This window comes from Thermobia domestica, chromosome 3 (genome assembly GCF_964235325.1).
Source record: "Thermobia domestica chromosome 3, izTheDome1.hap1.1, whole genome shotgun sequence".
NCBI lineage: Eukaryota > Metazoa > Arthropoda > Insecta > Zygentoma > Lepismatidae > Thermobia > Thermobia domestica.
This window is the reverse complement of record NC_137456.1, coordinates 242,469,813-242,486,390: the sequence shown is the minus strand read 5'-3', so window position 1 is coordinate 242,486,390 and position 16,578 is coordinate 242,469,813. Positions and strand designations below refer to the sequence as shown.

The window sequence follows — 16,578 nt, the reverse complement described above, 5'->3', positions numbered from 1 at the left end:
AGGCATTCCATCCAGCTGCAAATTGCATTAGAACGTCAAAAAAGAAAAAAAAAAAATTTCCCCCATTTTTTAGATGTAATTCCAAGGAGTCTTCTTGAAAATTTCTCCAGCAGTGACAAAATGAAAATGTAAGTGGGATAGACTAGGACACTATTTTAGTATATTCACAATAGCAATGTAGTTTTTCGTACCTCACGGGGAAGGGGCGGTTTCCCAATTCCAAGGAAGGGGAAAGTCCTTCGAAAGTACTTCGGGAAGAAGATGCACTTAATGGATAAATCAGGTGTACTAGCCCAGTGCATTTCTTTGTATCGTTATGCAACGTTACAACATCTCGTGTTTCATTCATTTTTGTTGCTTCTGTGCACAGAAATATCATATTCCACGAAATTACATATTACGAGGAAGAAACCCTTTAATGCAGCTTACTTTTGTCCAATATGTATTCACACAATATTTGGTAATCTCTGTGTCATGGGGAGAATCCTTTGTACCTAGTTCATCACATGTGATTTTTACATTTCTGGATTTTTGCATTTCTGGATTTTTGCATTTCTGGATTTTTGCATTTGGAATATGTTATATTTCTTTACATGCCACCCGACTGTCCTATGCGCAGTCGTTTTAAACCTAATCTGCATCAAAGTTATTTTTTCATTTTCACACTCTCATAACTTGGACAGAAAGCCGTTCATTTGTCATACGTCACCATTAACCTAGAAAATATAACTGTGATACGTTAAATACTTCGTTTCATTAAATTCTTCTTCCGCTAGTTTGTTCTGTACTGAGAGAAAATAGATCAATCACACATCTGTATTTCGAATTCTAAGTGTTCGAATTTGAAGGATGTACTATTACTTTTGATTGTTGAAATCCCGTACTTGATTGTTGTTCATTTCCCTCATCAGGGCCGGATTTAGCATTTTGGCGCCCCTAGGCCAAATAATTTTTTCCGCCCCCTAGTCTGGTTAAAGTTACTTTCCTAAAAACCTTTATTAAATAATTATATTAGGCCTATATGTTAATTGCTTAAACACCACTCCACGATGCAATTTTATCATTGCAAGTTTTTTGAGGAATTTACTTGGTTCTGGGCTTAACAAAATACCGTTAATGTATTAACAAAAGATTGGTGAACTTTACCAACAATTATTTGTTCCAATGAACTTTAAAATCAGAGTGCTTTATTAGCCTGAGTTTTTTTTAATCAATTCAAAAAATATGTTAAATTATGGCTATTTATTTTTATTTCTAGATATTTTTTAATTTTTTTCTCTCGGCCGTGCGCCCCCTGGGAGCTTGCGCTCATAGGCCCGGGCCTACCGGACCTATTGGGAAATCCGGCCCTGTCCTCATTCTACGTTTGATAAAATACTCAAAGAAATACTCCAGTATCTTTGGGAGTCACCCTTGCGCCGTCATTGCACTGTATCCGATTGTACACTAATGAAATCTAGGACCAAAAATAATGGACAGTTTCTTTTACCCGACTTCGATTCGACGTTTTGTTCTTGAGGTATGGCTGTTTTTACATTTTTCCGACAAATAATCGAGTGATCAAGGGGCCGAAAGGAAGCATTTCTACACCCACGTTGGTGTATACTTTTCGTTTTATTTCAGTGTCAAGAATGGCCTCTCCACGTGCTCTCTATATAAGGGCGTCATTGTTTAAGTAAAGTAAATAGATAAACTGTGTTAACATCTTTACTAGAGAAACACTTTCCTGTAATTAAGTTTTTGTCAAACAAAATGAAGCTTATACATCAATAGGTCAATGTAGCTATCTAAAAGACACAGGAACAATGAAATTTGTAAATAAAGAGCTTAAAGAAACTTGAATTTTTAAGCTGCGCCATATCGATCGCGCTTAACTTCTACCCTAATAGCATGTTGGTTTGCAGCAAGTCTTTCATTATATTTGATTTTAACTTGCTAGACTTTCCGTGCACTGTACACCTGCTGCAGGCGTTTTGAAAGAGTTACCCGCAAATGTCGTAATTTGATTTTCACTTGCTAGATTTTACTTGCCTCGGAGGCTTGCTGCGACTTGGTAGCAAGTGTGTCAGTTCTAGTTTCTACCAACAGGTGGCACAAAAGTCTAATCTTAAAAATCTCCCCGCCAGGCCGCCGTTTGTAGTAAGTGCGAAGTGTATGAAGCATTAAAACAACTGGATAATTAAGATAATTACGTAAGTATCCAGTATGTAGAGATAATTTATATGTTAAACGTGAATTGTTTGACAAAGTTGTTGAGAAAAATATACTGTGTGATTGTTCGTATACAGTAAATGTTCGGTTTGTAAAATGCATGGAATGCAATGCAAGTATATACCTGCAGAAGACTTACTACACTCACTTGCTGGCGATCTGCTGTAGACTTGTAATGCAAGTATATACTTGCAGAAGACTCACTACAAACTTGCTGTAGACATGCAGTGCAAGTGGTATCCTTGCAGAGACTTGCGTCAAACCTGCACTAACTTGCTGCCGACTTGCTGTGCACCTGCAGTGCAAGTGGAAACTTGCAGCAGGCTTGCTATGCAAGTAAACCCCTTGCAGAAACTTGCTTTGCAAACTTACCATACACTTGCATTGCAGGCATGCTGCAAGTTCGAAGAGCGTCAACTAGGAAGTTTGCATTAAACTTGCATCAAACTTGCAGACTTGCATAACAAGTCTGCTGCAAGTTAGCCAGACTAGAATTGCAAATCTGCTGCAAGTTTGTTACAAGTTATTTTTGCTATCTGGGTAGAAGTTATTTTTGGGGGGGGGGCGGGCAGTAAATGAGTAGCAGCACGAAGAGCTCCTGTATTATCTTACCAAATAGACATACATATCAATTGCTTTATTGGCTTTATACATATTTTTTGAAAAGTGATTGTACTCTTTACCTGTTCTCTGCAAATAGCAAATGCATGAATGCTTAATACAAAACTGGTATACAGAAGAGTTTTAAAAAATATTTATCATGAGATATTTCGCAGGCCGACTTTTATAAGGGCGCACTGTACTCTTCACAGGTTCTTTTGCTAACAGCCACTGTATGAATTTACTATACAGAACTTGTATACAGAAGAACAACTAAAACTATTTGTCTATAATATGATGTTTCGCAGGACGTTCTGTACTCTTCACGGGATCTTTATCAACAGTAACAGTATGTATTTATTGTACAGAACTGTGTTATACAGCAGAGTAAATAAAACCGTTTATCTTTGATGTGGTTTCACAAGGGCGCTTTACGTAAAGGGCGCACTGTATTAAATCACGCGTGCTTTACCAATAACAATTGTAACAATTTATTATTACGAACATAAAAAATTGTATCTTTATTTATAACGTGATGTTTCAGAGGGCGCACCGGGACATGTCCCGGTATCCCGGTGGGCCAACACGGGCCTGATACACCCTGACTTATTTGCTACTTATTTATAGATGTGAATTTTCGGACATAATGAAAATGAAATCCATCGTGGAATGCATTGTAGGCTAAGTAAAACGGATAATATTTTCAACTAAATGGTAATGGAAGAATGTGTTGGGTGAAGACAGTCAGGAAACTCACATGAATAATGTTCATTATAAGTGGACCCTGTTAAAAGAAGCCCTCTTTTCAGGGATGAATTGGTTCATTGCTGGTGTTAACATTAGATAGACTTTAAAAAAAGAGGACATGTTTAGATTTCATAATAAAAAAATATTACAATACCTGGGTGCACAAATGCTTTGTTTCGGAGTTATAAGCCGCCGAAAACATGAAAAAATGAATTTGAAAGATCCATACCTCCAAAACTATGGGACCTACCGTAGTCGGGTCAAGACTTCACTTAGGAACTATGTGCCCTATCCAAATATCCAAGTTTCATAATCCTGCGGTACTTCCGTAAGAATTTTATAGAGGTAGTTTTTTAGTACTTCAGATTATATGCCCATAGCAGAACTCGCTCTATAAAGATAGTTACGTGAGTATCTTAGGATTCTGAAACATGTATTTTTGGATAGCGCACGTACTAGTTCATAAATAAAGTCTTGACCCGACTACGGTAGGTCCCATAGTTTCGGAGCTATGGACTTCTAAATTTCATTTTTTCATGTTTTCGTCAGCCTATAACTCCGAAAAGAAGAGTGTGTTCACCCAAGTTGGTCTACACTTTTTCTTTTGTCTTGGTATCAGGACTCACCTCCCAGACGTTGTCGCTGTTGTTTTGAAACACCCTGTATACCATGGGGGGGCAAGGGGGCCGGGCCCCCTAAAGTTTGGCTGGCCCCCATAAAATTTCACGGTAGGCTTGCAAATGAACTATAATATGGTGAAAAAGTATAATATGATTGGGTCGGGCCCCCCCTAACTTCTACCGGGCCCCCCCTAAATTTTTGGGCTGGCTACGGGCCTGTATATATATATATAGAAATATACAGTGGTCGGAGTGAGTGAGATGGTATGCGGACCACCTCTGTTTTTTCAGTGATGGAGACATACCGTCTCTGGTTTTTCGGTAATCAAGACATACCGTCACTGGAAAGTGGATGCTAATATACCTTTAATAAATCCATTTTTATGCACAGTAATTGACGAATAGCTTTGCACGTAAAAGGTTTTATTTCTTAATTAGAAATAATTTCTACGTTGCCAGCACAGACATTTTTTGTTACTTTTCCTACCTTTTGTTTCTAAAATGAGGTGTCTACAAATAAGTTCACCCCTTGCTCTAAGCAAGAACTCGTGTTGGTTGCAGATAAGGGTCCCATGACTGAAAGGAATGAATCATGAGCCCAGTTCAAACAAAAAGTAGTATATTCAGGCAACTAGTTTAAACTCAAACCGAAAAGTATTGTTATGAGTACGTCGGGACTTCTTTTGTGCCTACAATGATAAAGAAATACATAACTGAGTCCAATATTTACGAGGGAAAAATGTAGTTTATACAATCAAAAAAAATCTGTTATTTTAATCAAAAAGTAATTTTGCGTCTTTATAATAATTAGATAACACGTAAATACATGTGCTGTGATTGGGTGCGTGATTGTATCTCTAATATTTACATCTTTGTGATGATTGCTTTTAGATAATTCAATCTGATATTGTTACTTAATGGAAGTTAAATATTTTCAATATGCAGTCTTTAGTACAAATTAAAAAGCAACACTCTTACATGCTTCCCCAATAAGTTCATTTATCAGGAAGTTTAAAGCTCAATGGAAGGCCAAATATCCTTCCGGGGTCTGGAATACCGCTCAGTCGAGTGGAGGTTTAAGAGCTGTCCCACGAGAAACTGTTTTAAAAAATGTTCATATAAGAACTCGGTTTTTGAGCATTTTCGTGTATAATTTTGTATAATATAAGAAGATTGTTTCATATTCCCAGAAAGGTCGGGATGGGGAGCAAAGAGTCTTCATGCTCCCTTTCCCCGTAACTACGGAGAAGCTCTCCCATGGTTTTCCCAGTATTTAGTTATCCGGAATGTCGAATCAAAATTGTAATAAAACATACCGCCTCTGCTTTTATTCCACTTCGAACATATATATATATATATATATATATGTGTGTGTGTGTGTGTGTGTGTGTGTGTGTTACTCGAGAAACCTTGTAATAGAGACACAGTGAATCGGTAGTAGGGCGTTTACCTCTGCTGTGAGGTATGCCCCGTTCCAGGTAAGATTGCTATGAACTACATGATGTCCATGAGTTTTCTAGAAGTCTGCGTTTCCCGCCCATTTTCATTACACCTATTCTTCCATAAAAATTCAGTTTTATTACGAAAGAATTCTTTAGTTAAAAAGGATAAAGGTAGAACATTAATTGTTGGAAAAATCTTAATAGTATAGCGAGAAATTATAATTTATACATCTAAATTTTTGGGGCAGTATCAATTATAGAAGTATTATTTTTCTTGGCTCTTATAACTGGCTGTTATGTTTCCTTGTAATTTGAACATTGCAACAGTATTAATACTAACCAACATCCTAAAGAAGCTGTCATTCCAAAAAAGAAGACGTTTTCCTATTTTCTTCAAAATCCGGTTTTCAGCGCTTGAAAAAGGCATATGTCCTAGTAAAAGAGGGAGTCTGGTCCAGATTGCACACTGAACACTTTGGATTTTTTTTTTTTTTTTAACAAACTGAATTTGGATTCCAGTTACCAGTAAGTCACATCATTTCTAGTTTCATGGAGCCTTATAAAGAGTTGTTTTGACGTATGATTAGCGGCATACTAAAGGCTTGACTACTGCAAGAAATATGTTGGATCAACTCTTTAGTATGGCTCTAATTACGCGTTAGAACGACTCTACATAATGTCAATTGTTTGTTAAGAGCCCGACATACTAAAAATAATACAAAATTTTGTTTGTTTTTCATTAGTGAAAGGAGATAATGAAATGCACCTTACCACAATCATAGGTAATGTTATTCTACAACAGAAAATATGAACCTGAAGAATTTTCAATGTTGCCATCCATAGAAATTGAAGTGTTACCAGAATAAGAATTCCCGAAATCTAAGTTAAGGCAATGACTTGAAGAAGGAACCAACTGCATTTGATTACGTATCATGTTGTTTTGCTACCCTGTGAACTACTTTTTAAATAACATTATTATTTAATTTTAATAGCCGTATGTTAAAACTATTTGTTTATACAAACTAAATACAACTATTATTTAAAAAGTAGTTCACAGGATTCCAAGACATTATACGCAATCAAATGCAGTTCAGTTCGTTCCTCAAGTCATTGTGTTAACTTAGATTTTTGGGGGAAATGTTATTCTGGCAACACTGTAATTTCTATGGATGGCAACACTGAAAATTCTTCAAGTTCATATTTTCTGTTATAGAATAACATTATCTATGATTTTGGTAAGTTGCATTTAATTATTTTCTTTCCGTTATGGAAAACCAGCAAAAGAAAAATGTTAAATTTTGTATTATCTTTAGTACGTCCGGCTCTTAAGGAAATGAACCGCTTACACAATTAAAGCCTATATAAAAATCTATGTTTATACATGGACGACAATTATACGAGTCTGGGCTTCTCAAAGTTTGGTTCGGCCCCACAGAATCTGGACATATTTACTTGGAATTTTGCTTGAATGTATGATAATGAAACACACATACCTGAAAGCTCGATCACTCTTCCCCAAAATTGTATCGATTTCTCACTGCTTATTGCAGTGGTTCTTAATCTAATTCATATCATGAACCCCATTTTATAACATGTTCTTGCCAGTAACTCCCTTATAATTTCTGGTTTGTAATACACTTGTGTGGGATTTTTAATATACCTATTGCGGAGATCTTACGGTATCTACCTACTTCTATAATAGTAGAATTCATTTTTTTATATACAGTGGATACAGTAACTTCCCTAGAAGCAAATAGATTAAAACCAAATTTGGTCGGTTCATTTATATTACAAATATCGAATCCGATCCGTCATAATGTTTCAAAATGGAGGCCATTTGAAAATTTTAAAACTTAATAACTCCCTTAATTTTGGGTCATGTGATAAAAAAAAAATAATGTGATTTCTAATTTTGGTTTTAAAAAAAAACTTACGAAAAAGTTGAAAAAGTTATTGACTATTTTAAATGACTTGATGATGTGCGTCACGAAGATTGAACTAGATATTGCAGCATTAGTGAAATCACACCGTGCTCAGGTATCTCACTAGCTTTCAATTTTAATTGAATCGTTGAGTTCGAAAAGCGGTCATCTCCATCGAAGCTAATTTGAGAATAGTGACAAATAAAACTAAATTAGTCAATATGCATCTGACATATACTGTAGAGTTGTTTTCATTTTCGAACCGTAGAACTGACATTTGTCTACTTTCCAAAAATGAAAATAACCCTATATGTCAGATACATATTGATTAATTTAGTTTTGTTTGTCACTCCTCTCAAATTAACTTCGATGGAGATGACCGATTTTCGAACTCTACGATTCGATTGTATTTCAATATGCAGGTTTTGTTACGTTCGTATTTTTCTGGTATTTCAACATGCAGTTCTCATTAGTTTCATATCGTACCTCTTTCATTTAAATTGATTTTTAAACAACTATACACCTGTTGAAAATGTTTACTAAATCAATTTTTTGTTCTTAACAGTATGTATAAAAATAAAAATATGCTTATCAGGACAAAGTACAAAATAATATTTAAAAATATTTTAGGTATTAAATTCTGATTATATTTATCTCTTCCGCTTGTCTTCGAGAGCCCCATGAAACCCATGAAAAACTCTGGTTTATTGTATACAGAAGTGTGGATAAGTGTGTTAAATCTTATCTTCACAAAGAAAACTTAAGATGTTGTATTTCAAACAGCAATGGTCACGTACAGTAAACACAAAGAATTTTATAACAACATCTTTCTTCAACGTACTTTAAGAGTACCTTCTTCTGTAAAGTTTGTCTTGTTAAATCCAAACAACAACGAGTATTGATTTCAAGATTCCTCAACAGTAGAGAAAGAACCTACGGAGTTTTTCAGAGACAATCCTTTACCCAGGAAAACTTATATATATTAAGGCATAGACGTAAAGATCTTGCCCTCAATAAAAATATTAATTTTCCGGGTGTGTGCACCTAAATAACGGTGTTTTATTTTCTTTCTTTAATTCCATTTCAAGTGGAAATTCGTTGTTTTATGTCGTAAGAATAAACAAGTTATGAAACATGTTTACTTTCTTCATTCTTGTACTACGCCGTAAATTACGAAATCCTTTCTTCTAAATTGTTTTTCTTCAGCTGAATGTTGGTTAGGTTAAGTGGAGTACATTGCATTCTATAAGCTGTTCAATGTTTCATGTTCCTACAGAAAATGTAACTCTTCGTGTTTATTCAGTTGTTGATCATAAATTATTAATTGACAAATTAGTGCTACGGGCAGAGTAGAATTAGCATATATGTATATTGTTTGATGTTTGTAACAGTACAGGAAAAGAACGTGTTTGAACACTTTTTTTTTTCAAAAATGAGTTTGCTACACTGTCTTCTGTAGAATTGAAGGGCAGACCGAGAGAGGGGGCCAAGCCACAAAAACTGAATTCCGAGAAGTCGAAGGGCAAATTTTAGCACATAACTGCAAATTTTCCCCTGTGAAGGCGATTCTATTATTTTTGCATACAACTCTACAGACATCTGTGCAACTTTTAACCTGTAATACACGATGTAAAGTATGTTGTATTAAGAGTAATAAATGAATATTACTAATGTAACGGAAATATTTTGCAGTGATGATATCTGGCAGTTTATTTAATACAAACTAAATACAATAGGTTAGTTTAGATTTTTAATCTAACCTAACCAAATTGTCCGCGTTATGGTCTGATTTCAGATTTCAGTAGAATGGGTGGTACACGGGTGGAATAAGTGGCATCGTCTTTATCAGATCACTATACTTCAAATCGTTTATCTTCCTACCATCAGGAAAGTTGATCTTCCATCCACCCAAGCTGTCAAATAGAGGCCATAGATCAACCGTAGCGGACACTATTCATTTGCACCCTGTGCCTAGATCAGAGATGGGCATTTTTGCTAACCCTCACTCACCCTCACCTTCAATTGACTCCATCACTCTCAGCCACCCTCACCCTCAGTTGACTCCCTCACCCTCAGTCGATTCCCTCATCCTCACCTTCACACATCATCACACTCATCTACCAAAATGAGGGTGAGTAACGGTGAGGGCGGCCCTCTTGAGGGCAAAAATGAGTGAGGGTGCCCATCTCTGGCCTAGATGTTTCTGGAAATTACGAAGTTTCTTCCATACCTCAACTGGTGAGTAGGTGCACTTAACCAAGATGAACCCAGGTTCAGTAGCCGATACTCTGACAGCAGTCACCTTTCGCATTTTCACCTTACTGACAGTTTCATCCACTGTGTCTTTGAATAACACTTTGGAAATGGGTTGTACATCTTTCATATCAGATGGCATGCGTATTACATGAAATGGATCCTGCACTATGGCTCTTTCAACAAGATCGTACCACTCTTCAGGCATGTATATATGACTTGTCTCTCGATAAGTACAAAATCAACTGCTTTTTTCTCGATAAGTACAAAATCAGCATCACATAAAGGTGTGGTTTTGAAATAGGTAATGGTAACATATTTCTTCAAACTTGTGTGAATGAACCAGAATGTAATACAACAAGAAAATAGTAATGCACTTGTTTTGTCCAAAGCAGCAGTCCGAAAAGAAACATAGTTCTATCTTGTGTAGAACATGGCCCGGATTCAGAAGAAATTCCACCAAGCAGGATCCGATTTTAGATGAACCACGGGATGCTACTGTTTTTAGTCATATACACATGTATACATTTTCCATATTGCATTGCTGTTCACTGTTTCATTGCTTTTTAGCAATATTTCGTTTCCGCATTTAACACATGTTTACGAACTTTTCGTGCAGTTGTGTTTGGTAGCATGCTACCAGGCTGCACCATCTTTGTTTCAAAGCAGACATGTCTTATGATTGGCCGTTATAGCTGGACTGTGGTTTGACCCCTTCTCTCAGGACACGATTTGTTGTGCCTCAAACCGTGACATATTTTCATTCCCATTTTTGAAGACTCGGGGAACAAATCACATACACACTTAGTTCGGAAACTGATAGACAGATGACAAAATAATCCATTTCCATCATAATCTCATTTTTCGTCGAAGTGTGGTTTGGCCCCGGATATTTGAATAGGACTCATACTAGTTCCTAAATAAAGTCTTAACCCGACTACGGTGGATCCCATAGTATTAGAGCTATGGACCTCTAAAGTTCATTTCCGTACAAAGTAGGTTTATGTATACTTTACGTGTATTCGAGAAAAAGCAAAGACATTTCAATGGAATTTATTTTTATCTGGAACCTGAGGAAAATACAGAAATTTAACAGAAATGGACCATTGTTTTGTCAAAAATCTTAAATCTTTGATTCATCAAAATAGCCTCCACGTGCTGTGATAACAGCTTTACAGACTTCGGGCATTCGGCGTATTAGTCTCTGTAGAGTTTCGGGCTTGATTGCTGTCCAGGCTTTGCGAAGACACTCAAATAAGTGTTTCTCGCTAGAGAGACGCATCTTTCGAACTGCCTTATCAAGTTCAATTGCATTACAATCCGGTGATGGTAGGAACCACACCATATTCTTGAATCTCCCTGTTGCTCTTTTGCTGGCAAATACCCTCTACAAAGTCGGGATGTGTTTTGGGGCATTGTCTTGTTGCATGATGAACCCACGACCAATGAGCCTCTTCCAGATGGCACTGCGTGTCTGATCAAAATCTGATGGTACTGTTCTTTCTGCATTGTACCCTTTTTTTTGCACTAATTCCCCCACTTGATTGTTACCAAAGCAACCCCACACCATCACAGAACCACGCCCGTGCTTTACCGTTGGCAAAATACACGATGGAAGCAGTCTTTCGCCCTTGGAGCGACGCACGAAAACCCTGCGTCTATGACTGAAGAGCTCAAACTTTGATTCGTCAGTAAATAAGCACTTGTTCCACTGCTCTGGTCCCCAGCTTGCAAATTTTCTTGCCCACAGCAATCTCTTCTTTTTGTTTTGAGGGCGCAAGAGCGGTTTCCTAGTTGCCACACGACCGTTTAGTCCCGCATTAACTAACCGCGTCCGGACAGTTTCATAGCTGATCGGCTTTTCGCGAGTTTCGTTCATTTCAGCTTGTATTTAGGGCACTGTTTTCAACCTGTCGCGTTTGCTTGTCACTATAATGTACTTGTCCTCCCTTGCAGTAGTAGCTCTAGGCCTCCAAGATCTCGTTTGAGGGCGATTTTCCCCTGTTTCAGAAAATCGTTTTAAGGTATCATGCACTGTAGTATATGGTATTTTCACTTCTGCGGCTATTTCCCGTATTGTATAGCCTTCTTCACGTAAAGTAACTATTTTTGCTCTCGTTTCAATGTCCAATTCCCTTTTCGTACGGGGCATTATGCTGACTAATAGGGAATACTTTACACTTCACTTCAACACACACACACACACAACAACTAGCGTGCAATAGACAACTTCCAACAGTGAGATCTGAGAGAGAAATACACAGAGCAGCTTGAGAGACACGTATGAGGCATTTATTGTGTGTTCGACCTTCAATTTGCAGTGTAATGGCCGTTTTGTATCGCACGCGTAGGTAATGTACCATCACAACGGCGCGATATTTAAGTTTATTTTTGTTAATTCATTCACAACAGGCCAAGACCTTTTCTCCCGTCGAGTTCTAAAATGTTTCATCTCTCATTTGTGAGCAAATTGTAATATATATATATATATATATATATATATATATATATATATATATATATATATATATATATATATATATATATATAGCTGAGATGAAAAGAGATACTTCTGTTGCCGTTTAAATCCACATTCAGCCCCGCAACTTGGGGAGGGGGAGATATATAAAAATGACGAAAATGACTTATAGGGTCTATTTGTGCCGAATCGATAGATTTTGTGGTCGTTGAAATGAAAAGTGACATTTTCGAAGCCGTTTAAATCCAAATGGAGCCCAAATTAGTAATATTTAATTTTTAAGTATATACATTACTTATAATTTTCTGATTTTTCATTATATTTTCTTTGTTTCTATTGATTTGAGAGAGCGCCAGTAATAGTAAAAAATGACTGATTAACGCAAAATATTACTAATTTTTATTATTTTAACCCAGAGAAGGGGGTAACTGACGCTAGTTTTGTTTTAAATGGTAGAGCGCTTATCTCTGGGGTGAGAAAGGTCCCAGGTTCGATTGCAGGTCACGTGAGTTTGTAGTTGACAACATTGTGTTCCTGGGTTTTCTAGGGATTCTCCTGTTTTGTCATTTTGGTAATTCGTTCAAAATCATACATTTCTATTCGTCGTCCTTCTTTTTTAAAACTGAATGGTTTGTAAAACTAAAAGAAAAAAATTCTCCACTCAGAGGAAGCGTTTTTCAACCTACGCTGACTAAGAATTTTTTGCGCATTTGTTATATGAAATCACCTTTGATGGGGCTGTTTCTCTGTGCTCTTTATGTTTAGTCTAGGATCTGATTATCTTCATTTTCCTTGTAGGAACAACCCTTATACGTTGCTTAGCACCCAAGATCTTTTTTTTTTTTTTTTCAAACTATTTAAGAATACTGTGCAGTCAAATCTGTGTTGCGAGCTAAAAATTAAATCCATTTCACAGCAAAGTCGTTGACGAAAACAATTAGTTGAGTGAATATATATGTCTCGATCTCATTAGTAAGAAGCAAGGAAAATACGCCCATGAAGGGAGAATCCTGTTCAAGGCTTCTTTAGCAGCCTTCTAATTAGAGACACAAGCTTTTCATATATTATGATATCAAGAGAAGAAATCTGAGTCAAAAGTAGTGGCTTTATTATGTGCTTAGAGAAGTACTTATATTTACAGGGCTAAGTATGATATTTTGAGACTTAGTGTTCATTTCGTATGTCATTTCAAAATGACTGGAAAGCTAAGAACATTCTTCCTTATTCTTCCTATTATTATTCTTAATATCTGATTACTGCACGTACCTACTTTCTTTGTTTATAAACAAGATTTTCATTTTTTTTCATCTCTTATTAAAATGCTGAAAATGGCTGTTCCAGAAAATAAATGAATTTATTTGTAAAGATTCTCCTATCTTTAGCTTTCTATTAGTAAATAAATCAAGAAGTCTCCAAAATGTTCTATCTTTGTTGAAATTCAACCTAATATAGGGTGGGTGCGCCATATATGGAATACGTTCCTAATATGAAATACCAGATTATTTTGTCTGCTATGTTCTGCCACTGAGTGGACTGTACGTAAACTTGTACACCGTGGCGCCCTTAATCTGCGCATGAGTGGTTTGCTGCCGAACGATAACAAGCCATTTTCTTTTGTTGCAGAATATTTTTCTGAAGAACTTGAGTTTTTCGAACGTATCTTTCCATACTGCTGAATGTACGCAAAGAGTTATGTATTATTGTTGAGTTTGTGATATTTAGATTACATATATAGTGTACCATGAAGGCATAAAGATTCAGTACACAGAGAATCACGTAAGCGTGTGTAGGAAGAGAACTATCCAAAATGGCGATTTTTCCCAATATGGAATACTAGCAGGATCCTAATTTGGAATATTCCTAATTATAATAACTACTACTACTAGTACTACTACTACTACTCTTAAAGAAAGGAAGAAAGAAATTTATTAGCTTAAGGAAAGGAACAAAGGAAATATTCGGGCCTCGAACTCCGAGATCACATCGGCCTTTAAATGAAGTCTACGAATTCGAAAGGACTCGACCCTGGCCTAAGAAAAAAGTATCATCCCGGAATACGCCTAATGATACTGAGGGAAAGCAGGGAAAACCTCACCAAAGGCCGGCGCCAGGATAGGCGGTCTGAGCAGAGATCGTGCCCATCCTCGAATTATCCAAACATCGCATTGTAGACAAATGAGCATGTTTTGTTCTAGTATTTCATTTTAAGAACAGGTAGTGTTCCATATTAGGAGCGGGGTGTGCCTAATATGGGAAATTGAGTTTCTTTCAATTTTGTAATATTGTAAAAAATCATTAATGAGGAACAAACTTTCATACTTGTATTTTGTTTTGCAAAGGTACCACAAGTAGTATGATGCATAATATTTTTATTCTGGAATACGCATTTCTGAGAAATAAAGAAGAAACAAAAAGTATTCCATATTCGGTGCCCTTACCCTATTATATAAAAAATGTAAAAATATAAGCAAAATATGTCACGTGTTACTACGGTCAATATTAACTGTTCTTCCTTCTGCAACTTTCATATTATAGAATTTTCCTGTATTCCAAGTCTTGCATGAAATTCCAAGTTCTCATTTGGATTTCTTAGTACACGTTTTCTTTCTTCCATTGTAAAATCAAACATACAAAAACAGTTAAATACGTTTTTAATAATTTTAAATGAGAAGCCCAAACATTAAATTTCATGACTAACTTTACGCGATTCCGAGATATAGATATCTTACTATAATAATTGCTAGCTTTATGTCCACGCATCTCTCACATCGTATTTTCTAAACAATCTTCATTAGTGATAATTTAAAGTCATAAATCCTATGTATCGTCTTAAATGTTTGTTTCCAGCTTAAGTTGTTTGGCCTGAACATTGATCTATCAGTATCAGTCAGGAGGACTACTACGTTTATATATACAGTATAACCTCGTTAACACGAACTCGCTTAAGCCGAACACTCGGTTAGGACGAACAAAATTTCGGTCCCGGCATCGCCGTACGTTATCTTATAGGAAGTTTTATCAGTTAACACGAATTTCGGTTAGCACGAATTACGAACTAATTTTTAGTCCCTTGAGTCAGTAAAGGTTTTCATTGAACTAGAACTCTCAATCCTTTGTTTTTTTTAAGATCAATTTTCTTATTTCAGATTTCACTCCAGATCAGTTTTTTTCATACAGTATTTATACAGACGAAAATTGCCTTGTAAATAAGAGAAAAACCAGAAACAGGTATATTTCCTCTCTTATGAGGTATTGATTCTGTCCTCCATCAAGCGCTGAACATGCAGGTGTTTGGCAGACGAGCTGCTGGCGACAGCTTGAGACAAAACATCTTCTCTCCCCTGTAACTCCAAACTGGTGACAGAGTCATAAATACCTTTCCGTTACTAGCGGCACCCAACCTGCTAGCGAAGTTATCAATTTTATAACTTGACCTGGATTTTCTACGTTGAAACTTTTTTTTTTAATCTTCGTAGATAGGATAATAAGGTACTGTAGTGTTTTCACTTTTCAGAGGACGGTACCGAGACCGAAACTAGTCTCGATCTCGATCTTAACTCGAACTTGAGACCGAGCCGTGCTTTTCGAAATCGAGACGAGACCGAAACCCTCAGTCTCGTCTCGATACAATTTTGTGTATGGTATCAAGACGGAGAATAGTCTTGGTCTCGTCTCGAATTTGGAACCGAGACGAGACCGAGACTACTCAATCTCGTCTCGATACCATCTCTAGTGTTTTCTATGATATACATAATATACTGTAGTGGTATATATAGTCTGTATACTGTAGTGCGTATGTATGAAGAAAATGTATTCGAATAATAAAATTTGGGTCCCCGGTTAACACGATTTTTTTTTAACACGAACTCCTGATTTTTCATTCCCTTGTAATTCGTGTTAACGAGGGTTTACTGTATATATATATATATATATATATATATATATATATATATATATATATATATATATATATATATATATATATATATATATATATGTATGTATGTATGTATATATATATTCTTCCTATGTATAGAGAAAACGTATTCGCAATGTAGAGGAGAAGGTGGTAGTATGGGACAGTCTTTAATTCCTTTTCAGAAACCGGAAGCATTAAGGAAAAATATATTGATTTAAGTAATGTCCTATTGTCGTATGTCTGAGCATCATATACGAAAAGTTCCACTTTGAAAATCGCAAAATACCAGGAGTATACAATAACAAATTAAACATGCTTCAAATTGTACATCCTGAAGAAAGAGGTGGTAATATGGGACAGATCATACAAGTAACTAAAACATAAA

The 16,578-nt window shown here is 36.2% G+C and overlaps 1 protein-coding gene and 1 long non-coding RNA gene across 2 annotated transcripts in view; one reads left to right on the top strand and one right to left on the bottom strand.

Annotated features, from left to right (window-relative positions):
• The window catches only part of LOC145680996 (uncharacterized), a 1,339,336-nt gene that overhangs the window by 942,091 nt on the left and 380,667 nt on the right, over positions 1-16,578 (top strand). The window lies entirely within an intron of this gene.
• LOC145680997 (uncharacterized) overlaps positions 1-16,578 on the bottom strand; it is a 597,524-nt gene that overhangs the window by 244,936 nt on the left and 336,010 nt on the right. The window lies entirely within an intron of this gene.